We start from the raw sequence: 25238 nt of genomic DNA on the forward strand, positions 1-25238 counted from the left end.
CTGCTAATCAGGGTCCAACAATCCCAGAATGCATACCACTTCCAATACGGAAATTCCCCAAATTAAAACTCCCCCACCACCAAGAATCCCACCCCTTCCTCTGGCCTCTGGTGGCAGAGGGTGGGGTCCTCTGGCTTAATATGGCCTGCCTTGGACAGAAAGAACAGCTTCTCTCCACTGCTCTGGGATTAGGTGAATCAGATGATTGGGAAGGTGGTGGCAGCAAACGAACAGGGTTACAAAACCTGTAACAGTCAACACAAGACACATTTCTAACAAGTTTGAAAATGCACAGCAAAGAAAAATTCATTCTTCAAACAGCAATCTTTAGCCGCCTAGTGATGTCTATGGAAGATACCAACATACACCGAAGGAGGCTTAATATTAGAAGAATTCAAAGTACAAGGTCTCTATCAATTTGTCTTTTGACATAGTGTGTCTGTCTCTCTCTCTCTCTCTCTCTCCCCCCATAAATTAACCGACCTGGCAGCTGGTTAGGCTACTTGAAAGTTGCACATTTGCATAATGATGTTCTAGTAAAGACCAATTGCTTTAAAATACCTATAGATCTCTGCACTGCACCTGTCTGATGAGAATGAATCCACCAGTTAGTGAAATTCAGGTAACTTTAGGAGCTTCACTCACTCAAAAGCTTGTACATTAAGCGCCTACTGATTCAGATTTTGGCTGAGCCTAGCCAAAAAATACAATGGTGAACAAAAGGAGAGTTACCTCTGACCTGCTGGAGTTTACATTACAACACTAATAACAAACTCACAGAGGTGGCTAGACTGTTAAAGGAAGGGTACTCTAGTCTGAGAATGCGGAAGGCCACACTATGAAAGCGATAAGGACCCACTTTTCCTCCTCTCCCTGGGGTCCTCTCACTTACAAAGCAAAAGAGCAGAACCACAAGTCAAAGTGTTTTGAAATGTTCCTCATTAAATTTGTCAGAGCATCTACTGCAATCAATGAGGACAGTCACTCCAGGGCAAGGCAAAGAGCATTCTTCAATTTGCCCTAAGACTCCAAGGGCCATCGCTACAGGAAGAAATCCTACCGCTAGAGCTTAATTATTGAACAGTATTCATTTCTTTGGTGATTTCCACAACACCCCGGATGGCAGAATCTCCCAAAAATGCCAACATGGTCTGAACATACTTCAAGTCGCTCAACTCTTGAAAGTGGAGCTGGTAGGCGGCGCCGGCACACCGGATTCTAGTCCCGGTTGGGGTGCCGGATTCTGTCCCGGTTGCCCCTCTTCCAGGCCAGCTCTCTGCTGTGGCCAGGGAGTGCAGTGGAGGATGGCCCAAGTGCTTGGGCCCTGCACCCCACGGGAGACCAGAAGAAGCACCTGGCTCCTGGCTCCTGCCTTTGGATAGGTGCGGTGCGCCGGCCACGGCGGCCATTGGAGGGTGAACCAATGGCAAAAGGAAGACCTTTCTCTCTCTCTCTCTCCCTCTCTCACTGTCCACTCTGTTAAAAAAAAAAAAAAAAAAAAAAAAGTGGAGCTGGTAATCAGACTGCTGGACTCCCCAGGTCAGCTCTAGCCTCCTTAGAGTAGAGCCAAGATCTCTGGAGTAGAACACAGCACTAAGGGATCACAATCCTGTTCCTGGAACACTGTATAGAGAAGGTATCCTGGCCAGGTACAGAATCACCACCAATACACAAAAGTAGAATAATCTGCACATTAAAAACAAAACTACATGATTTTTTTAAACTACTGTAGCTCCTAATTTGCCTCTTACAATACACACTGAACATATTTCTCAAGTATGTTCAGGGAAAAGCAGCTTAGATGAAAAGAAAATACATTCACTGTGCAAGGTATGAAGACGTCCCTGCTTTCGCAGGACCCGCATTCCTTGCGTGTTTTCAGGGCTGCAGCCTCCTGGCTCTGCTCCCTCCGTGTGCCACACTCTGCACACACACAGCCAGCACACCAACAACCTCCAGCAGAGGACACCACATGGGGCTCCAGTTGGCCTGGCTGACCAGATGCCCTTCCCTTGCATTAACTCTGCCCCTCTAGGATGAAGCTAGGAACAGCAGAAACACCGAAGAAGATTCCTGAGGAAGCTCCCACGAATTCCACAATTCTCAGGAACAAAATCTGAAAACCAGGGCTCTCATTTACATGTTCTTGGGGGAAAGCTGCAACCCATGCCTAGAAATGGGTGTACCAGTTATGGTACATAGCATTAGCTATCTGTAACAATCATTTAACCCTTACCTGCAACTAAAAAAACAAATAGTTAAAACGTGTAATCCTTTTATTAAACACTTAAACCCCACTACACTCTAACTGTATCTAGGATCCATTCTTATTTACTACAGTGCAAGTACATAGAAAGCTCTAAGAAATCAAGTCTTCCAGGGCATGACTGCCAACTGGATGAATTTTCAGAATCATTATCAATGCTCAGAACTGCTACACCCTTCAATCCCACAGAACATTCTAGCTGCATAGTGATTCCAAAGCACTTAATTCTATTTTGAGATTGCTCTTAGAGAAAAACTCTTATGAGTCATACCTTATGTTGTAAAAGAACAGTGTGATGATTAGATTAGCTAATTGTTCCAGATATTGCCCCTTCATTAAAATTACTATCGAAACAAATTGTCACATATTACCACTTCTAGAACAAGAAATGAAAAGGAACAACTTATACATCAATCTATAAATATCATTAATGGTTTAAAGTTTAATTATGCTACATTTCTTGTGTAGCCTAATAATATACCTTTTAAGTAAGTTTAATTGAGAAATATATCGACTATGCATAACTAAGCATACACCAGAGGGAAAAAGATATGCACAATCACAAACCACAAATCCAATAGCAAAGAAAGGTTAATGTTTTTGTTTTTAAAATACTGTCTCTGGGGCTGCCGCTGTTGCATAGCGGGTGAGGTTGCCAACTGCAGTGCCAGCATCCCATTTGGGTGCCAGTTCGAATCCTGGCTGCTCTGCTTCCGATCCAGCTCTCTGTTCTGGCCTAGGAAAGCAGTAGAAGATGGTCCAAGTCCTTGGGCCCCTGCACTCACGTGGGAGACCCGGAAAACGCTCCTGGCTTCAGATCAGTGCAGCTCTGACTTTGCGGCCATCTGGGTAGTGAACCAGTGGATGGAAGACCTCTTTCTCTGCCTCTCCTTCTCTGTTTAACTCTGACTTCCAAATGAATAAATAAACCTTTAAAAAAAAATACTGTTTGCAGTGGGGCTATAGCTCAGCAGTGAAAACACCCACATTCCACCTGGATTCCTGACTTCAGCTTCCTGCCAATGCAGACCCCAGGAGGTAAAAGTGATGGCTCAAGTAACTGGGTTCGGGTTTCTATGTGGGAGATCTGGACTGAGTTCCCAGCTCCAATCCTGGTGCATCTCCAGGCACTAGGGGCTCTAAGGGAGTGAACCAGCAAGATGAGACCTCTGTATTTCTGCCTCTCAAACTAATTTTTTTAAAAAGATAGTGTTACCACAGAAGATATACTTGGTGATCACATTATGCCATGTGTAACTAAATCCTAAAAAGGGGTTCCTAGCTATATACATCAAACTTTCTTGCCCTTTCTCTTCAGTACTATAGGTAACAGCTAGATAATCTCAGCACCACTACATCTCACTTATGAACTTGATTTTCTGGAGTTTGGTTTCTATATCACGTTCAAGTAAAAGAAATGACTGATGAAAAGGGGAACAACATATAAAGACAACAAAACAGACACCATCCCATTCTCTACAACCATGAATATAAACATGCACATCAACTACAGGAGTGTCCAAAGTCTCTCAGAGGAAAAATTCTGAATCTACAAACACATGACACCAAGTTAGAAACGGAGGAGATGCTTAAGAGATTAATGTGGCCAAGCAGGTGTTGCTATGAGATATTTTAAATGAAAATGTTTAAAGACAGAAAAATTATGTGTATAAAAAATGAATCTCTAAAATTAACATCAAGAAAACAATCTCATAATGAGGTTTGCAAAAAATTTTACAAGCTTAAATTAAGTAATCACAGACAGTGTATTTAACTCTACACCTTTCTTGGTTCAAGAAAGTAGTCTTCAGAATACACATAAAGGCCGGCGCCGTGGCTCACTAGGCTAATCCTCCACCTTGCGGCGCCGGCACACCGGGTTCTAGTCCCGGTCGGGGTGCCGGATTCTGTCCCGGTTGCCCCTCTTCCAGGCCAGCTCTCTGCTGTGGCCAGGGAGTGCAGTGGAGGATAGCCCAAGTACTTGGGCCCTGCACCCCATGGGAGACCAGGATAAATACCTGGCTCCTGCCATCGGATCAGCGCGGTGTGCCGGCCGCAGCGCGCTGGCCGCGGCGGCCATTGGAGGGTAAACCAACGGCAAAGGAAGACCTTTCTCTCTCTCCCTCTCTCTCTCACTGTCCACTCTGCCTGTCAAAAAAAAAAAAAAAAAAGAATACACATAAAAAATTAAACACTGGAAAGATGAAAATAAAATTCAGACCTCACTGAAGGTATTAAAGGAGTGAATCCTAGATATTCAATACAAACTGTGGCATCCTCATTTGCATGGACTATACTACAGGAACTTGTGGTTAAGTTCACAATGACCTGCCTTAATCTTTTTTTAAAGATGTATTTATTTGAAAGTCAGAGTTACACAGAGAGAGAAGGAGAGGCAGGGAGAGGCAGAGAGAGGGTTCCATCCACTGGTTCATTCCCCAATTGGCCACAATGGCTGGAGCTGTGCCAATCTGAAGCCAGCAGCCAGGAGCCTCCTCTCAGTCTCCCACGCAGGTGAAGGGGCCCAAAGACTTGGGCCATCTTCCACTGCTTTCCCAGGGCATAGCAGGGAGCTGGACTGGAAGTGGAGCAGCTGGGTCTTGAACCGGCGCTCATATGGGATGCTGGCACTTCATGCCAGGGCGTTAACCCACTGCGCCACAGCGCTGGCCCCACCTCCTTAATGTTTAAAGAGTTAATACACACAAGGGCTCTGAGACCTCACAATGTCTGACACTTCTTGGTCTGAGTGGTCACTGCTCTGTTTCTATTTTACAGCTGACTGAACTGTACACCTTTCTTAGGCCCTTTATGTTACATGTTACCCCTCCCCAAAAAACGGCTTAAAACATAGAAGGTGCAGGAGTAACTGGAGAAGGGAAAATATCATTCATTGTTCTAAAAGTACAGGCATTTATATTTAGTATTAGTCACCAGCAAGATTCTAACAAACCAAGAAGTTGGTGTGTCAGAGTTAACCAAGAGGCTGGCGCTGTGGCGTGGCAGATAAGCCGCCACCTGCAGTGCCGCATCCCATGTGGGCGCCGGTTCAACACCCAGCTTCTCCACTTCCTATCCGGCTCTCTGCTATGGCCTGGGAAAGCCACAGAAGATGGCCCAGGTCCTTGGGCCCTTGCACCCACGTGGGAGACCTGGAGGAAGCTCCTGGCTTCAGATCAGTGCAGCTCTGGCCGTTGCAGCCATCTGGGGAGTGAACCAACGGACAGAAGACTTCTCTCTCTCCGTCTCTACCTCTCTGTAACTCTTTCAAATAAATAAAAGCTAATGACGTGGGAATTCATTAGATTCAAGGCCAAAAAAACCACCTTTCTCAACAATGTGGTGAGCAGTGATAGCTTGTTAAAGCTGGGATGTGTCCCATTTCCACAGTACAGTCTTCACGACACTGGAGTGGGAGCAGAGGACAAGACGGGGAAATGCCAAGGATGCTGGACCAGTTATCCGAGTTCTCAACTTTGGGAAAGTAACAGCACTTAATTAGCGAATATCAAATTCACATTAGAGGGACGCTCAGGTTGTGCTCCTAAATTCTATGCGCCCTGCCTTCTCAGTATTTAGTATAAGAATACAGAAGGCATGAAAAATCAGATTTAATGGAAGACAAACTTGGGAATAATAATTAAGGGTACTTTCTGAAATTATCAAAGTATATTTAAGGAAAGGCCCTTAAATATAAGTGATACAGATGGGTACCTACAGGAACAAATCTGCAGATTAGTCGACAGCAAGTAGAAGCAGGTTCCCACTGATAGCTTCTATTTCCTCTATGAAGAGGAAGTGAAGAAGACACTGAGAAGAACAGCGAAGATTTCCAGAGTTGATAGCAAAGAAAGGTCAAGAAGTCAGACTGGAAACATAGCAGAATTGATATTTAAATTTACAAATGGCAAACAATACATCTGGACATTTCTCTCACATGGAAAGCTATAATTTTTATTATTTTATTTTTAATAGAAAAATTTTATTTAATAAATATAAATTTCAAAAGTACAACTTTTGGATTATGGCAGTTCTTCCCCCCATAACCACCCTCCCACCCGCAAACAATCCTATCTCCTACTCCCTCTCTTGTCCCATTCTTCATTAAGATTCATTTTCACTAGGCGCCGGCACACCGGGTTCTAGTCCTGGTTGGGGTGCCGGATTCTGTCCTGGTTGCCCCTCTTCCAGGCCAGCTCTCTGCTGTGGCCAGGGAGTGCAGTGGAGGATGGGCCAAGTGCTTGGACCCTGCACCCCATGGGAGACCAGGATAAGTACCTGGCTCCTGCCATCGGATCAGCGCAGTGCACCGGCCGTAGCGCGCCAGCCGTGGCGGCCATTGAAGGGTGAACCAATGGCAAAGGAACACCTTTCTCTCTATCTCTCTCACTGTCCACTCTGTCAAAAAATAAAAAAAAAAAGATTCATTTTTAATTATCTTTATATACAGAAAGATCAACTCTATACTGAGTAAAGATTTCAACAGTTTGCACCCACACAGACACACAAAGGATAAAGTACTGTTTGAAGATTACTTTTACTGTTAATTTGCATAGTACAACACTCTATGGACAGAGATCCTACATGAGGAGTAAGTGCACAGTGACTCCCATTGTTGATTTCACAATTGACATCTTATTTATGACATCAGTAATCACCCGAGGCTCTTGTTATAAGCTGCCAAGGCTATGGAAGTCTCTTGAGTTCAAACTCCAGCCTTATTTAGACAAGTCCAGAATCAAAGTACAAGTTCTCTCCTCCCTTCAGAGAAAGGTACTGCCTTCTTTGATGGTCCCTCCTTCCACTGAGATCTCACTCACCGAGATCTTTCATTTAGGTCATTTTTTGCCACAGTGTCTTGGCTTTCCATGCCTGAGAAACTCTCATGGGCTTTTTAGCCAGATCTGAATGCCTTAAGGGCTGATTCTGAGGCCAGAGTGGACAGCTACAACTTAAAAGTAACTATTATCTATGTGAATAACTTATTTATATTTTAACAGAGTAATCCTATTTCAGAGGCTATTCACAATTTTTAGACCTATTCTAAAGCCTCCAGCTATGAAAAAAAACCTTGCTGCTAATTTTCGTAAAATATTTCTATAGAATTAGCAAATTACATGAATAAAAAGGACTGTATTTGGCAAGTGCTATCCCACACCGATTTAAAGAACATGAGAAAATCAACTGCAGCTTAGTTATCATCATATAACTAGAGCTTCCCCATAAAGTAAACCAGTTTCACACGTACAAGTCACATTGTCTTCCAAATGGTGCACAGCCCTGGTTTTATTATTTGTCTTAAATAATACTAATGTAGATTCAGAGCTCAGTTCTGCCATGGAATGCATTACCTAGGCAAGCTAACTGCACTGCGCTCTGGATTCCCACCTATGTCCCAATGGATGAGAGAACATGGAAGAGCACTTTATATGGAGGCAGACAAAGAGGACACGCTCAAATATGCAACACTTGTACTCCTGTTCATCTGCTCTAGGAACCCAACGATGACACACACACTCCCTACACCTATTAATCTGTGCGTCTTCATCTATGACAGAGGGGAAATATCATCCCTTGCAACAGGCCTGCGCATGGTGGGAAACCCCAGAGGCTTTCAGAAATTTATCCCAGGCTGGTGCCATGGCTCACTAGGCTAATCCTCCACCTGTGGCGCTGGCACCCCAGGTTCTAGTCCCGGTTGGGGCGCCGGATTCTGTCCCAGTTGCTCCTCTTCCAGTCCAGCTCTCTGATGTGGCCCGGGAGTGCAATGGAGGATGGCCCAAGTACTTGGGCCTGCACCTGCATGGGAGACCAGGAATAAGCACCTGGCTCCTGGCTTCAGATCGGTGCAGCGCACCGGCCACAGCAGCCACTTGAGGGGTGAACCAACGGAAAAAGGAAGACCTTTCTGTCTCTCTCTCTCACTAACTCTGCCTGTCAAAAAAAAAAAAAAAAAAAAAAAAAAAAAGTACTAGGCATCCCTAGAATACGTAAATATCAAATATTTGGATTTCAAAAACAATACTTTCAAATACTGACAACTATACAATTATGAGGTTCAGCAACTCAGTGGTGTCATTTCACATTTTTAAGTAATTTTTATAAACTTTTTAAAATAAGACTTTGTTTATAAAATGTATTTCTCAACTTCTAGACATGCAGGGATGTTACTGCTATCTTTTATTGGTTTCTTGCGTAATTCTACAATGGTCTGGCAAAATGTGATTTCAATCATTTTAAAGCTGTTAAGACTTGCTTTGCTGTCCTACGCGTACTAAACGTCCTATGTTCCACATGTACTCGAAAAGAACACGTTCTACAGAAAATGCAAAGGTCTGTTTTCATCTGTGAGGTCATATTTGCTAACTGTACTACTGACATTTCCCGGAAGCTTCTGAATTTTCTACCAGTTTCATCATGATTGTTCTGAAAGACACGCACACTGTCCCCTCAGCATTGTCATTCAGCAGTTTACCTTCCTCTCCTCTAGATCTTCACTACATTGCACTCAGGATTCTTGGACCATACTTCTATCTAGTGTTGGAGCTTCACTCTACTAATGCTTCTGCCTAAACGTCTATTCTGTCTCATATCACCGTAGCAACGTCAGCTTTCCTTTGAGCAAACCTGAAAACGTTTCCTTTCTTCTGCTTTCTCTGTTTCAGACATGCTTGTAAACCTAGCATCTCAGATTCTGTTTTTACATCTAATCTGCCCACCTGTGTCTTACCATTGAATGATCCCATCTATTTACATTCATTCTAATTATTGACATGTGGATGTGTAACTCATTTTATTTTGTGCTTTGTTTTCCCTCCCTATTGTATGTTTCTTCTCTTCATGGTAAACAATGATGTTAACATCTCTTTTTCTTTTTTTCATTGGATTTTTTTGAGTAATGACAATAAATTATTAGGTAAATAAAATGATCCATCAATTTTATTCTTTCTTTTATATGAATATATATATATATAACATTCTTAGTTAATAAATTCTCATGCTTTTAGCTGATAGCAAAACACAAGACATAAAATCTTGATGAAATTTTGAAACAACTGCCATCTGGTCTTTAAGATTAACCAATCTATGGAAGTACAAGGCTGCCCATTAAAAACAACGGCAACAGGCTCTCAGAACTACTGCTGTTAGGCAGTAATCAGCTGCTTCCAAATTAGTTTTTATTCTTCTGGTTTTATCCAAGGAAACCTCAGTATATTATCACAAAATAGATATCTATGTATCAAAAGTTATTGATCCTTGTGGCAGCCAGATGTCACTAACTGTGTTTACCCTATCATAACTCTCTTTTAACACCTAGCCGAAAATAAAAACCAGTTGAAGCCAAATTCCTCAGAAACAAAAGCAGTATTATTTCACTTTTAATGGAGGAAAAAAACTTACAATGGTGTTATTTTTGTTTTGTGCAAATTATCATGGTACATGAGGCCGGCACTGCAGAGTAGTAGGTTAAGCCTCCTCCCGAGGTGCCAGAATCTTATATGGCCACCAGCTTGTGTCCCGGGCCACTCCTTTTCTGATCCAGCTCTCTACTAACAGCCTAGCAAGTCAGTGGAGGATGGTCAAAGCACTTGAGCTTCTGCACCCACATGGGAGACCCAGAGGAAGCTCCTGGCTCCTGGCTTCAGATCAGCCCAGCTCTGGCCATTGCAGCCATTTGGGGAGTGAACCAGCAGATAGAAGACCTCTGTCTCTCTCCATCTGTAACTGTGCCCCTCAATAAATAAATAAATCTCAAAAAAATTATCATTGTATATGATCAATCACGAGAGGTGAACAGACAGCCTTGATAAAAGGTTACCAGCTACTACCAACACTTGGAGAATAGGACAGGTCACTCTTGCTACCCAAAGACCTTGTCATTGGCCTGGAGGTAAGCAGACTTAGGAATAATACATTAGGATAAACACAGTCAAAGACAATCAATTATATAAAGCAAAATGGCCAACTTTCAATGTTAGCTGTAATTTACAAGACAGTAACTGCCAAAAACACTAAACCTTTCTGCTCCATGTAATCCGTCCCACTAAACTACCAATAATAATCAGAAAAATGCTCAGGAAACGTGGAATCACAATAAAGGAAAGAATTGGCTGGTTTCCCACGTTCAAGATATCACGTTGCTCCCAGCTCCACTATGGGAATATGCCTGCCCCACAGTACCCTCTCTGCGATAGCGTAGGCACTGACAAACATTTTGTTCAAGTCTCACTTTTCTGAGCTCACTGCTAAATGAAAACCCTTCTCTGCGGCATATTCATTCTGTTGTGTTTTTTGCTGAGCTGGGTGTGTGTGTGTCTCTCTCCCCTTTGAGCCATTGTATACTGATTGACTCAACTGGGTACCTCACCACATGACAATCAATAGCATGAACTTTCATTATTGTGCTACACAAAAGCTAGCACAGGGCTGGAGAGCAGGCCTCTTCCTGCTCTCTATCAAGGGACTTAAATCCCTCATATCTACCCAAGTTGCTGTCTTAAGATCCATGCACTCTGATCCCAAAAGGCAGGTTTAACTTCACAGGCTCCTTGTCCATAGTCTTCATTTCTTTGTTCCCTGCCTCCACAAAGCAAGCCCTTAGGAACAGATGTGGGGAAGTCCCTTCCTGAACATCACGGCCTGTCACACTCAGGTCCATGAATTGAGCCGGCAGTCCTCCTACACGAACCCCACGTTCCTCTTACACCCTTCCATCCAAGGCCCTTTCCAGTCTGAGAAGCTGGCCTCTTTCAGTGGTGACAACATCAAGAGTGATTTTCCCCTTAAGTGATAATGATCCATAATCTAATAAGGTTGAGACTCTGCTCTTATCACAAAACCACAGTCCCCATAAAGTCAGGTTGATGACCACAGCCACAGGCATCTGAGGGCAATGGAGGACTACACAAAGCAGCAGCAAAGGCAGGAGAGCGCTTTGGGATACAGCAGGAAGGAAATAAAGTGACAAAACTGAAGGTCACTTCAAGGTACTGCTGCCTAAGGCATTAAAAAAAAAAAAAAAAAAAAAAAGGCAGGCCAGTCATAAAAACTCCACAGTAACACACACACATGTGTGTCCAGAGATTGGACTGAGCCTTACAACAGGATAATCAAGGTGCGAAGCATCAAACTATTTTACATAGTGAGTGGCTTACAACAGCTACACCTGGAAACTGCGATTCTCCAGAGATGAACCCTAGGTAATGCATAACAGTAAAGGCCATCCTTCATGCAGCATTTGTTACCGTGTTCCAGAAACAGCAGTGGGCAGTTTTTGTCATTCATTTCATTTGATCTGCTCAAAAAGTCCTAACAATCAGTAATAGCAAGTTAAAAGCCCACATGCATTCAGTACTTACCTCCAAAACAGTTTTATAAGGTAGGCACTTAAAATATTCCAGTTTACAGGTCAGAAAAGCTAGCTGAGTCAAAGATGCTAATTAAATTGCCTAAGATCAGTATCAAGGAGTGAAGCCAAAAATTAAACCTAAACAGCGCACCTGGGTTCTGCCCTAAACTCTCTGTGCTATGCTCTCTGCTATAAACATCATCCCCTCATGTTAGAGAAGAGAAAAATGTAGAAAGGTATGCTTACCAAGTCCCACAGAAGAGTAAGGCTGAGCTGGAATTTAATCTACCTCAACTTTATTATAGTAATAATATTCCTCTCTTAAACATTACATATATTTACATATTTATGGAGCAGGATCCTTAAATTTCAACCTATAGTTGTATTTGGGGGCTTACTTTACAGAAGAAAAAAATCAATACTGTGTAACTGGCTAGATATTAAGCCACGCTCTAACGTATAAATTATTCCCTGGGTATTAATGAAGTACTTAAGAAACTGTATTAACTCTTTCAGGCCACATGGGTCCATTCAATGGACTGAATTCTTAATTTACTAAAATGGTACCCCAGAGGTTCAGAAGCAAGTAACTTCCTCTAAGGGCACTGGGAGAAAAAACTTATAAAACTGTTTAGGAATATAAACTAAATTCAGAACAAAATTGAAAACCAACTACAGGGAAATCCTGTCCTAGTGAATTAGCCCCTGGCCCTCAAATATTAGGAAAAACTAAACTCCAGGGAGACTAGAGATAACTAGGTCGTCTAGATAGAAAACCACCCTGGAGGCTGGTGCTGTATCTGGCTCCCTGCTAATGTGCCTGGGAAACTAGTGGAAGATGGCCCAAATGCTTGGACCCTTGTACCCATGTTGAAGACCCAGAATAAGCTCCTGGCATCAATCAGCCTGGCCTAGCCCCAGTCTTTGCAGCCTTTTAGGGAGTAAAGTAGTAGATGGAAGACTTTACTCTTTCTCTCCCTCTCTCTGTAACTCAGCCTTGCAAATAAATAACAAGTAAATAAATATTTATTTAAAAAGAGAGAGAAACAAAGAAAAAACAAAACCACCTTGGACAGAGCTTTGGGTCCAATGTCTGCAGAACAAGCTTGCTTGTATAATCAGAGAGTAGGTGAGAGCAGGCAAATCTGCTCTGCTCCTGCTCCATCAGGTGGTGTAGGCAGACAGTCATGGCTTTAGAAGGACACACCAGGTCTCCTCTAATACCCAACCTCCTCTCATTCATTGCGAAGCCTCCTCACTTGGAATTCTAACCTCCCTACCAGCCCATCTGTCAAAAACATCCCACCCCTCACGGTCTCACAGTGGCAGCACCTCAGCATTCACAAGTCTCCAGGAATCTGAACCTCCCTCTATATGCTACACACTCAAGACAATATGAACACCACTAATGTGAATCAGTCATGCTCTTTTACCTATCAACTGCTGTTTCACATACGACAAACTATCCCAAGACCTACATAAAGTACTGTCCAGAATAGTACAACATTATTCTAAGAACAAATATTTCTAGCTTGTCAACTGGGGAGGAATTCTTGGAGGAAGTGGCATTTAACTGGAGTGTGTAGGGACAAACAGATCTTAGCAGGCTGACTTCTATATGCAGGAAACAGAGAGCAACTTCATGGGCAGGAACACAAGGGAGACCATAGGTCTTTGGGGGAACAGGAAGAATTCAACTGCAGACTTTGGTAATGAAGCAAAACTACAATTTCTTTTTTTTAAAGATTTATTTATTTGAAAGTCAGAGTTAGAGAGAGGTGTCTTCCATCCGTTGGTTCACTCCCCATTTGGCTACAATGGCCAGAAATGTGTCGATCTGAAGCCAGGAGACAGGAGACTTTTCCAGGTCTCCCACATGGGTGCAGGGGCCCAAGGACTTGGGCCATCTTCTACTGTTTTCCCAGGCCATAGCAGAGAGCTGGATGGGAAGTAAAGCAGCCGGGATTCGAACCAGCACTCATAAGGGATGTCAGAACTGCAGGCAGCGGCTTTACCAGCTATGCCACAGTGGCGGCCCCTCCAATTTATTTTGTAAACAAGGAAAATGAAGAATTTTCTCAATTTACTAAACTTTTCATATGTGTCGTCACTGGCTTTCTTCTTACTAATTCTAATGTTCTTATTAATGTTCTCCATTAATATTTTTGCTATGCTTTTTAACAAAGACACAACTAGCTAAGGAGGCGGCCTCTGGCACAGTGGTTAAGACACACCTTACAGGACCCACATCCCATTTCAGAATGCCTAGGTTTGAGTCCTGGCTTTGCTTCCAATTCCAACTTCCTGCTAAGGAACATCCTACAAGGCAGCAGTAAAGGATCAAGTTATTTGAGTCCCTGTCATTCACAGGAGAGATCTGGCTTGAGTTCTGGGTTCTGGCTTAGGCCTGTCCCAGCCCCAGCTGTTGCAGGAATTTGGGGAATTAACTAGTGGATGTAAGGTCTGTCTCTATGCCTCTAAACAAAAGTAATTTTTAAAAGATATATAACCAGCCTTATTTGGTATGGCTTAATTCTTCTTTTCCAGTGTTCACTTTAAGTTCCTCTTTCTTAAAGTAGCCCTTTACTTCAATAACAGAGTTGTCTTTTGATATTAGCTGATTTTTTACAGCCTTTGTCTCTACTGATGGGGAACATTGTTGTTTCTTAATACTATTTTTCAACTCTGTAATTAGTGTAGGGTTAACTTTATTAAGTGTAAAGAATACTGAAAATAGATCTTTGTAAAATTCAAGAGTTGGGGGGCCAGCGCTGTAGTACAGTAGGTTAAGCATCCGCCTGCAGCACCAGCATCCCATATGAGCACTAAATTCCTGGTTGCTCCACTTCCGATCCAGCTCCCTGCTGATGGCCTGGGAAAGCAGAAGATGGCTCAAGTGCTTGGGCCACTGTCACCCATGGGTGACCAAGATGGAATTCTAGGCTCCTGGCTTCAGCCTACTCCAGCCCCAGCCACTGCAGCCCTTTGAGGAGTTGAATCAGTGGATAGAAGACCTCTCTGTCTGTAACTCTGCCTTTCAAGTAAATAAATATATCTTTAAAAAAAATTAAGAGTGGAAGCAGGAAAGGGAGGAGGAGAAGAACTGGAGCATGGGCGGGAGGGAGGTAGGGTAGGAAGTATTACTATGCTCCTAAATCTGTTTTTATCAGATACATGAAACCTGTATACATTAAATACAATTTAAAAAAAAAAAAAGTGCTGTCCTCTACCTGGTGTGATTTTAATTCATCTCCCATTTAAAGACTGGAGTGCGGCCATAGATATCTACCTGCTCCAATTCTCCATTCCACCTGGTCACAGGACATCCCACAACCCAAAGATCAATCTTCCGGAAACCCACGTCTTTAACACCTCTAAATGCCTACAGACTTTTCATTTTTTCACTGAAAAAGAAGTGGGAATATGGGTGGGAAAGGGGGTGTGGTGGGGTGGGAAGTATCACTATGTTCCTAAATCTGTTTACATGAAATGCATGAAATTTGTATACCTTAAATAAAATTTTTAAAGGATTAAAATAAGATGTCGGGCTAGCAAAAAAAAATAAAACTCATAGAAATAACAGATAAATTGGATTGTTGGTTAGTGTTGAGTCTTTTTATCAACCAAAGTTATCTACATTCCTTAAATTAGCACTGACAGAAACTGATCAAATAAGATGAATTGCTATCCTTCAATTTCAAATTTTAAACTAGAAATCTAGCACAATTTTTTAAATATTTGCTAAGAAGAATGAATTTATAGAATTCCAAGTTAAATATGGAGTTTAGCACTGGCACGGTGGTGTAGCAGGTGAAGCTGCCTGCAACACTAGCAATCCCATATGAGCACCGGTTTGGGTCCCACCTGCTCCACTTCCGATCCAGCTCTCTGCTAATGTGCCTGGGAAAGCAGCAGAAGATGGCCCAAGTGCTTGGGCCCCTGTACCCACTTGGGAAACCCAGAAGAGGCTTCTGGCTTCAAATCAGCTCAACTCCGGCTGCTGTGACCAGTGGGGGGTGAACAAGTGGATGGAAGACCCCCCTCTTTTTCTCTGCCTCTATAATGCCACCTTCCAAATAAATAAATCTTTAAATACATGGAGTATAATTTTCTTTAAACCTTAAAAAGCTTTTAAAATGTAAAAATAAAATACTACCCAAAGTGGGGGAGAGATCTGGATTTTTACACATGTAAATCTGACTTCCACTTCCAGAGTAAGATCTTGTCATAATTCAGATTAACAAAAAACCTACCTAGTGACCCTTCAAACAATAAGTTTGCCCTCAAAGGTGACGTTAGGTTCCAATTCTATAAAGGCAAAAAAACATCTGCAAGTATTAACAATTGCAACTTTTAAAACACCAGAGATTAAGGTTGGATCCTTGCTCCTCTACTTTATAGCGGTGTGATCCTAGACAAATCACTTAAGCACTCCATGCCCCAACTTTCTCATTTCTATTTAATGAGGGCAATAATGGCACCTACCCTCATGCTCTTGCTGTGAGGATTAAATAAGATAATGCATGTAAAGTGTCTGGCAAAGTAAGTGTTTAATAAATGTTAGCTCTAATTACTGTTATTGCTACTAAGGTAACAGTGAGCAAAGTACATTCATAGAACTTCAAGTAGTTGCATATATCAGGACCACAGACCTGTGTCTGCGATGCCGGCAGAATGAGCGCGCAAGGTGGAGCCTGGGAAAAATCCGAGAGCAGACCAATAGCCCTACAGGAAGGCTCATAGTGAAGTCGGGTACATTTACTCCAAATTTCAAGGGTTCTTGCCATAAATTTAAGATAAGAATTCTAAATATTGGCTACTTATAAATGAAACAGGCAACATGGTACAGTTTTTTAAGTATTTATTCAGTGAGAAATACACAGGAAAGTGAGGGCTTTATGTAGGGGAGAGAGATGCTTAGGGTAGACGGAAGTCTACTAATTAAGTTGGGTCCATATTAGGTTAGAGACCAGGCCAGGAGCCACCTGGATCAAGTCTACAGTTAGCAGTAGACACAGGTAACAAAACAAGGGCAGGAAAGCAGAGAGTGGGTGGCTAGAAGGCAGCATGCCTGGAAGTGCCGGACAATAAGCAAAGGGCCCACCATGCTCCAGGCCTTTTATTCACTTCCAAAGGGGAGTGGTTACATAGTCTGGCAGGTAAGGGTGTAAAATCACAGGAGGCATGGTGAAGGCGTGGTCTCCAGATCACAAATCTAATCGATCTAATCCAATCCGCCTGCTATATCAACAGGAGTTCCACCAGCCCAGGTGTGCTATCCTTGAACTGGACAAGTCACCAACTAGCCCGAACTCGGGTAACAGGGAAGTCAATGGGACTCACCTTCTTCACTGGAAACCACATGTACAACACAGTCCATTCTGGATTCTTGATTTGCAGCATTGTTTTTTAAGATTTAATTTATTTATTTATTTAAAAGGCAATGTTACAGAGAGAGAGAGAGAGGAGAGACAGAGATAGAAAGAGATCTTCCATCTGCTGGTTTATTCCCCAAACTGGCTGCAACAGCCAAGGAAGGACTAGGCCAAAGCCAGGAGTTTCTCTTCCAGCTCTCCCTTGTAGGCCATCTTCTCTGCTTTTCCCAGGCCATTATCAGGGATCTGGAATGAAAGTGGAACAGACAGGTCTCAAACCGGTGCCCAATGGGATGTGAGCCTGACAGGCTGCTACTTTACCCACTACACAAAAACACCAGCCCCACCTCCCCCTCAAAGATTTTAAGAGTAGGAGTTATTGAAAGTTGCAATTGAGACACAAAAAAGGTTTATCTAGCAGTACAAACATTTAACAATGAGATTGTTCATTTTAATTATTACACATTAATAATTATAATTTTAATTATTATTAATAATTTAATTACACATAACAGGGAGATAACAAGAACTGAATGACTACAGCATGTGAAGACACTGAGAGTCCCTGAGGCTGGCAATGGTTGATCACTGGTGTCACAGCCGCCCAAGCTGTATAATCTAGACAAGGGTGAGGTACTTCCCAAGACAAAAAATTACAGCCAGAATCTAACAGGAAACAGATCTCAGATTTCATGGTACAAAATAATTCACTACTACACAGGAAATGCTCCTGGCAGACACCGGACCAGAAGACTGCAAGGCAAAGACATGACCAGGGTAAACAGACAACATCGAATCATCTTTCAGGAGATCTACAGCCCATCCTGGAATTTGGGTTTCTGAAACATGTCACATGCCTTGTTTTTTTCTTTTTCCTAAGATGTATTTATCTGAAAGGCAGAGTTACGGGGAGACACCTTCTACCTGCTGATTCATTCCCTAAGTGGCCTGGCGCTCACCTGGGTCTCCTCTCCTGCGTGGCACAGCTCAAGAACTTGGCCGTCTTCCGCTGCTTTCCCAGGTATCTTAGCAGGAAGCTGGATGGAAGTGGAGCAGCTGATCCGGTGCTCATGTGAAATGCCGGTGTCATAGGCAATGGCTTAACCCACTGCACCACAACACCAGGCTCATGTCACATGTTCCAGTGAATGACGTTACCATATTCCTACCTTCAAATCAAGAACTTTCCAGAAAAATGAACTCATGTTATTGAATAGGAATTTTTGCCATTTAAAAAATGTACTATAAATCATATTTCTTATTATGAAAAGATTTCAGTACAATATACTGAATGCAATTATACCACTTAATATTTAGCAAGTAATCCTTTTCAGAAAACTTGGATCCCTTAAAAAATAAGTTACTTCATTTTGTTCACATGACACATTTTATTAAATTAGGAGGTTTGCTCATTTAAATCTTCATTGTTTCTCAAATATGTTGTATCCAATTATCTTGCAATCAGTGATATTCTTTTCAAGTTATAATACTTAGAGTGTGGAAACACTGCTAATCTGGAACAAGTCAGGTGCCAGAGAAACCAGAAAATTGACCATATTAGCATAAGCACTTTCATTGCATAACCAGTAACTCATCTCTTAATAAAAGCCTCTGATTCCAAAACATAATTCCTAAGGACATTCTTCCCATATACTCCAGAGTAGCAGCGATCCAACTCTATTCTGTGGAGCCCAAGGTTCTGCAGCAACACTTCAAGGCCCACATGAACATCTGACACTTTGCAATATATTTTCACAGCTGTAATAAAGTACCATGGTCATAATCAGATGGGTATTATTTCAAGTTTGTATGTATTATGCAAGTTCCCCCAAAACAATACCCTGTATGATCAGGTTAATTTGTGCTTGTGTAGACCTTGAAATAAAGTGTCTCTTGATATTACTGTGAAAGGGAATGACTTGCAGTAATCATGTCATTAACTACAAATGCTCACCACTCATCATTTTCTGAATTCCGGACTGCTGAATTTTTATGTTCACTCTCACAAAACGATAGTACCAAGCAGACTTATGCAACACATATGTGCCAAATAATACACCAGACAGGGCCCAGGCACATCTGATGGAGCCATGCTTCCAGCACACCATCATATTCAGTCCAGCAACAACCCAGGACACAATATCCATCTATTCTGAGATCATAATGCAGTTTTAATGTTTGTTGCAAATTTGTGGAGCTTTCCTTTCTATTTATGATAATAACAAGAGCAGCTGTCACATTTTTATTCAGCTTGGAAATAAAAACTTTCCACAATTCCTCTTTTAAGCTTCTACTCATATATCAGTGTAACTAAAGCACGTCTTGAAATTGCATGGGAAACTGTTTTTAAAAGCCATTAACTGCCAAACTTAAGTAAATCAGAATTCTCTCAGCTAGCATATAACTAAAATATAGGAGAAAAAATGGATCCTAAGCTGCAGCATGAGCTTCAGTTTCTGCAAGATAGCAGTTCTGGAGACTGACTGCACAATTACGTCAACTCTACTGAACCGTACTCTAAAAATTGGTTAAGATGGTAAATTATGACATTCTATACATTATCACCATTTTAAAACCATTTTTAAAATTGGACACACAGGGGATAAAGGGCAGTTGTTGTGCCTTTGTTCTGACTCCACAGACTCCCTGCATGTGACTTGCATTATTCTCCACAGGCTTTGGAAGGAGACTTACCTTTTATTGCTTTGTTTGATCCAATTTACATTTTTTTATTAAAATTTGCTTGCATTGCCAGTTTTGTTTCTTGGTTTTTTGTGTTTAGCAGCTATGTGATTTGATGTCTACACATCCTTACTGCTACTTTACCTCTTCAGAAACAGTGTTTTTCTCAATCAAAAACTCCTGTAATAATCTTTAGGGCTTTCAACTAGAAGTTTCACCTGATCTAGTAACAATATTTTCTGTTTGAATGGTATCTTTTTTTTCCTATCTCTGTACTTCTATCTTCCCTTTCACAACTGAAGTGTTACTTGTAATCAGCTGTATTTTTAAGCCAATTTCCAATCTAATAGAATTCATTCTGTCACGTTTTTTAATTGCACTTTTTGTTATAACTGTAGCTTCACATGCATTTTTAGCAAACACTACAAAGAAATCCCATTCACCCTTGACCAAGTTTCCCACAGTAGCAACATCATCAACAGCTGTAGTACAATACCACATACAGCATACAGCACACAGTCACCAAGACACAGAACACTTCCATTACCACAGCATCCCTCACTTTGCTGTTAGCCATCTTCATGTGCTGTTTTGAAAACACTTCATTTTGATTCCTTGACACACTCATTGACTCTTTAACCACTGGAAACCACCAATCATTTCTCCATTTTTACCATTTTTTCATGTCACAAATATGATATGAATGGAATCATACCATGTGTTACTTTTCAAATCAGTTTTTAATCACTCAACATAGAAATTCATCCACATTATCAAAAGGAATCAATTCCTTGATATTATTGTGAGAAATAATCACAATACACTGCACTGTGGTTTAATCATTCACCTGCCGAAGGGTATCTGGGTTGGGATATTAGAATAATAAAGGCTCTGTGAACATCTGTGTACAGATTTGTTTACACGACTTTCTCTGGAATAAATATTCAGGAGTGCAACTGCCAGGTTGTATGGTAGATGCCTGCTTGGTCTTACAAGAAACCAACCACATTATACATGCCCACCATCGAGTGATGTTGTTTTTCTACATCCTCAACAGTATTGGTGCCATTGCCACTTTTCATTTTAGCTGTTTAAAAGTGGTTGCTCTACATGCTTTAATTTTTATTTTCCTGCTGGCTTTTTCTGTGCTTATTTGTCAATTACACGCCCTCGCCAATGAAATGCCTATTAATGTCATTTGTCTACTTTATAACTGGACTGTTTACTATGGATGTTTGAGAAGTCTTTCTATTTTTGATGTACTAGTCTTTGGTTTAGTACCAGGTATACTGGTTTTAAGTATTTTATACCTGTCTGAAATTATATGGTCTTTCATAGAGCAGAATTGTTTAAATTCAGTAGCTCCCCATTTATCAAAAATTTGTAGACTGTACTTTTGGTATCAAAACTAAAAACATTGCCTAGTTCTGGTTCCTAAACACTTTCTAATTTCTAATTTTTTTCCTAGAAGTTTATTTTACATTAAGTCCATAATCTACTTTCAGTTCTGTAAACAGTATACAGTTCAGATTGAGGGTTGTCATTTTGCCTATGGATGTCCAGTTTCTCCACCACCATGTTTGAAAAAGCCATCCTCCTATGACTGACTCGCTTTTGAATCTTTGTCAGAAATTAGTATGGCCTAGTTGTGTGAATGTATTTGTTAATTGTCTATTCTGCCACACTGAACTATACTTCTACCCTGCTGCCAGCCAACAGCATACTGTCTTGATTAACATAACTTAAGGGAAGGTCTGAATACCAGTACAGTGATTCCAACTACTACTCCTCTTAAACATTGTTTAGCTATTCTAGGGCCATAGCCCTTCCGTAGAAGTTTTTTTGTTTTTTGTTTTTTTTTTAGTAATCTTGCCAGTTTCTTAAAATAGAAGCTTTGAAGTTTTCATAGGAGTTGCATTAAAATTATGTTAAAGAGAATTACATCTTCCCATATTTAACATGGTATATGTCAACATTTATTTAGGTGCTTGGATTTGTTTCATCAGCATTTTCAGCACAAAAGACCCTTCCCTACACACATTGATACCTAAGCACTTCAGTCTTGGGAAGAACTGTAAAGGGCATTCATTGTGTTTTAATTTCAGTTGTCACATTTTAGTTTTTGTGCTATACAAATGTGACCGATTTTTATGTTGATATGGCATATCAGAACTGTTTAATTCATTTATTAGTTCAAGGTGTTTTTAATAAAATTCCCTAGGATTTTCTATGCAAACATTTGTATAATCTAAACAAGTACATTCTTGTTTTTCTTTTTTTTTTAAAGATTTATTTATTGTCTTGAAAGACAGTTACAGAGAGAAGGAGAGGCAGAAGATTCTCTATCCACTGGGCCAGGCCAAAGCTAGGAGCCCCTTTCAAGTCTCCCATGTGGACACAGGGGCCCAAGAATCGGGTCATCCTCCACTGTACTCCCAGGCACATCAGCAGAGAGCTGGACCAGAAGTGGAGCAACCAGGACCCAAACTGGCACCCACATGGGATGCCAGCACCACAGGCCATGGCTTCAACCAACTGCACCACAGCAGTTTTGTAAATTGGTGTGGTTTAATGCAGTGGATAGAACTTCCAGTTCCATTTTGGTTGGGGGTTTTGCTTCACTCTAGAAAAAGAGAACATCTAATTTCTACAAGCAATAATCAGAGGGGAATACTGCAAAACCTTTCCAAAATGACACTGTTATGTGACAAAATGGCAAATACTTCATTTTCTAACAAATGTACTCAAGTCATGTGAGAATAAACACTATTGTAGTGCTATTTAGGACCGCAAAGGTAGGAACACAAACTCTGGCCTTGTTCCCACCCGGAGAAGAAAAACATTCCATCTTCCTTCATTAAATGTGATCTTAGTTGGAAGTTTCTGGCAGATATCTAGTTGAGAAATTTCTCCTTTATTTCTGATTTACTGAGTTTTTATTCATAAATGAATACTGAATTTCATCAATTCTAGAGTCAGTGGATACATCACAATGTTTCTTCTTTATCCTGTATGGTAAATTACAATGATTTTCAATTGCTAAACTTGACTTGTATGTCTGGAACAAATCCCACTCAGGTTATGTGAAATATTTAATACATTACTGGATTCAACTCAACTATCTTTTGAAGATTATTACCCTTAACGTCCATGGAGATACTGACATTTTTTTTTTTTTTTACTTTGATTTTGCTGTCAGGAAAAAATGAGACTCAAAATGAACTTTTTAACTTCCCTTATCTTCCATTTTCTGGGAGACATTTAATAAGATTGGTATTGTTTCTTTAAATGTTTGTAAATTCTCCAGTAAAACCATTTGGGCCCAGAGATTTATTTTTCAGATTTTAAATTAAGGGTGCGGTTTCTTACCTGACTATACAATATTCAGATTTCCTGTTTATGTTGGTTGAGCTTTTAATCTTTGATAAAACTAAAAATCAAGGCTGGCATTGTGGTGCAGCAGGTTAAGCTGCCATTTTCAGTGCTGGCATTCCATATGGGCACCAAATCGAGTCCCGGCTGCTCCACTTTTGATCCAGCTCTCTGCTAATTTGTGAAAGCAGCAGAAGACAGCACGGATGCCTGTGCCCCATGTTTGAGACCCAGAAGAAGGTTCTGGCTTCAGCCTGGCCCAGCCCTGGGCCATTGTTGCCATCTGGGGAATGAACCAGCGGATGGAAGATCTGTCTCTCCCTCTCTTTAATTCCGACTTTCAAATAAGAAAATAAATAAATCTAAAAAAAAAAAAAAAAAAAAAAACTAAAACTCCAGGAATTTCCTCTAAACTGTTGAATTTCTGAGCACAAAGTTGTCTGTAATATTACCTTATTCTTTTGTTGAATTTAAAAAGTCAACTTTACCAAGACATAATTTACAAATAGGATAATCTATATCTTTTAAGCAAATACGTTTCATTACTTTTGACAAATGCAAGCATTCACAAACCACCACCCCAAATCAGATAAAGAACACTGCTATCTCCCAAGAAAATTATCTTGAAAACAATCTTCAACCAAAAAGGGAGTAGGTTATACATCATCTTGGAAAGCAGAGAATTTATGAAGTTTTTCTTTTTGTTATTAAACTTGCATATTTTAAGATGAAGTGAGTTTTTAAGATTTATTTCTTATTTATTTGAAAGTTACACAGAGAGAGGAGAGGAAGAGAGAGAGAGGTCTTCCATCCGATTGTTCACTCCCCAATTGGCCGCGACGGCCGGAACCGCGCCGATCTTAAGCCAGGAGCTTCTTCCAGGTCTCCCACGCAGGTGCAGGGGCCCAAGGACTTGGGCCATCCTCCACTGCTATCCTAAGCCATAGCAGAGAGCTGGATTGGAAGAGGAGCAGCCGGGACTAGAATCCGCGCCCATATGGGATACCAGCGCTTCAGGCTAAGGCGTTAACCCACTGCGCCACAGCACCGGCCCCAAGATGAAGTTTTAAAGATTAATAACTACACATTAAATAGCTGTAAGAGGAAATTATTTAAATGTAGCAATAGCAGTGTTTTCAAGTACTTTCATACTTTTGAGTTTTTAATATTGTAATATACTAGTTTTAATGCTTTGTGCCCCTAATTTTTTTTAAGAATATTTAGTTTTTCATTTGAAAGGCAGAGTTACAAAGTACCCAGAGAGGAGGAGAGACAGAGCTCTTCCATCCACTGGTTCACTCTCTAAATGGCCACAACCAATGGGGCTGGATCAGCCCAAAGCCAGGAGCTTCATCCAGATCTCTCATGTGGGTGTGGTACGGGCCCATGAACTTGGATGGGATCAGAAATGGAGCACCCAGGACTGAAAGCAGTACCACATGTGATATCAGCATCACAGGCAGTGGCTTAATCCACTGTGCCATAATGCTGGCTCCTCTAATTTTTATTTGTAAACTGAAATCACTAGATACTGTTCTGCAGCATGGTATCTGATTTCCTTTAATATATCAAGCTTTTTAAATTTTTGGATTAACATTTTTTAAAGATTTACTTATTTTAAGTCAGAGTTAGAGAAGAGGGGGAGGGGTTCATTTGCTAGTTCACTCCTCAGATCGACACAATAGCCAGAGCTGAGCAAGGAGCTTCATCTGGGTTTCCCACATGGTTGGCAGGGGCCCAAACACTTGGACCACCTTCTACTGCTTCTCCCAGGCCATGAACAGGGAGCTGGATCAAAAGTGGATCAGCCAGGCCTTGAACCAGCAACTATATGGAATGTTTGCATCCCCTGTGGTAGCTTTACCCACTAAGCCACAACACTGGCCCCTGGATTAACATTTTTAAGGGTACAGTGCAAACTTTTAACATAATGTACCTAACTTAAACCAGTCTTTCTTTATTTTGCCATTTCCTTTGTATATGGAACCTTCCTATTTTTTTTAACTTTAATTTAGTAAATAGAAATTTCCAAAGTACAGTTAATGGATTACAATGGCTTTCCCCACCCCATAATTTCCCTCCCACTCGCACCCCTCCCATCTCCCGCTCCCTCTCCCATTCCATTCACATCAAGATTCATTTTCAATTATCTTTATATACAGAAGATCGATTTAGTATATGTTAAGTAAAGATT

General features: G+C 41.2%; 1 long non-coding RNA gene across 1 annotated transcript in view; it reads right to left on the minus strand.

The window, feature by feature from the left end:
- Positions 1–16492: 16492 nt before the first annotated feature.
- LOC138848296 (uncharacterized) overlaps positions 16493–25238 on the minus strand; it is a 61211-nt gene continuing 52465 nt past the window's right edge. The window contains exons 2-3 of the long non-coding RNA XR_016218308.1: positions 17950–18173; positions 16493–17236 (exon numbers count right to left, since the gene is read on the minus strand). This is a non-coding gene — a long non-coding RNA (uncharacterized LOC138848296). The remainder of the gene's footprint in view (positions 17237–17949; positions 18174–25238) is intronic.

This window comes from Oryctolagus cuniculus, chromosome 12 (assembly GCF_051225735.1).
Source record: "Oryctolagus cuniculus isolate XC-2025 breed Fujian yellow rabbit chromosome 12, ASM5122573v1, whole genome shotgun sequence".
NCBI lineage: Eukaryota > Metazoa > Chordata > Mammalia > Lagomorpha > Leporidae > Oryctolagus > Oryctolagus cuniculus.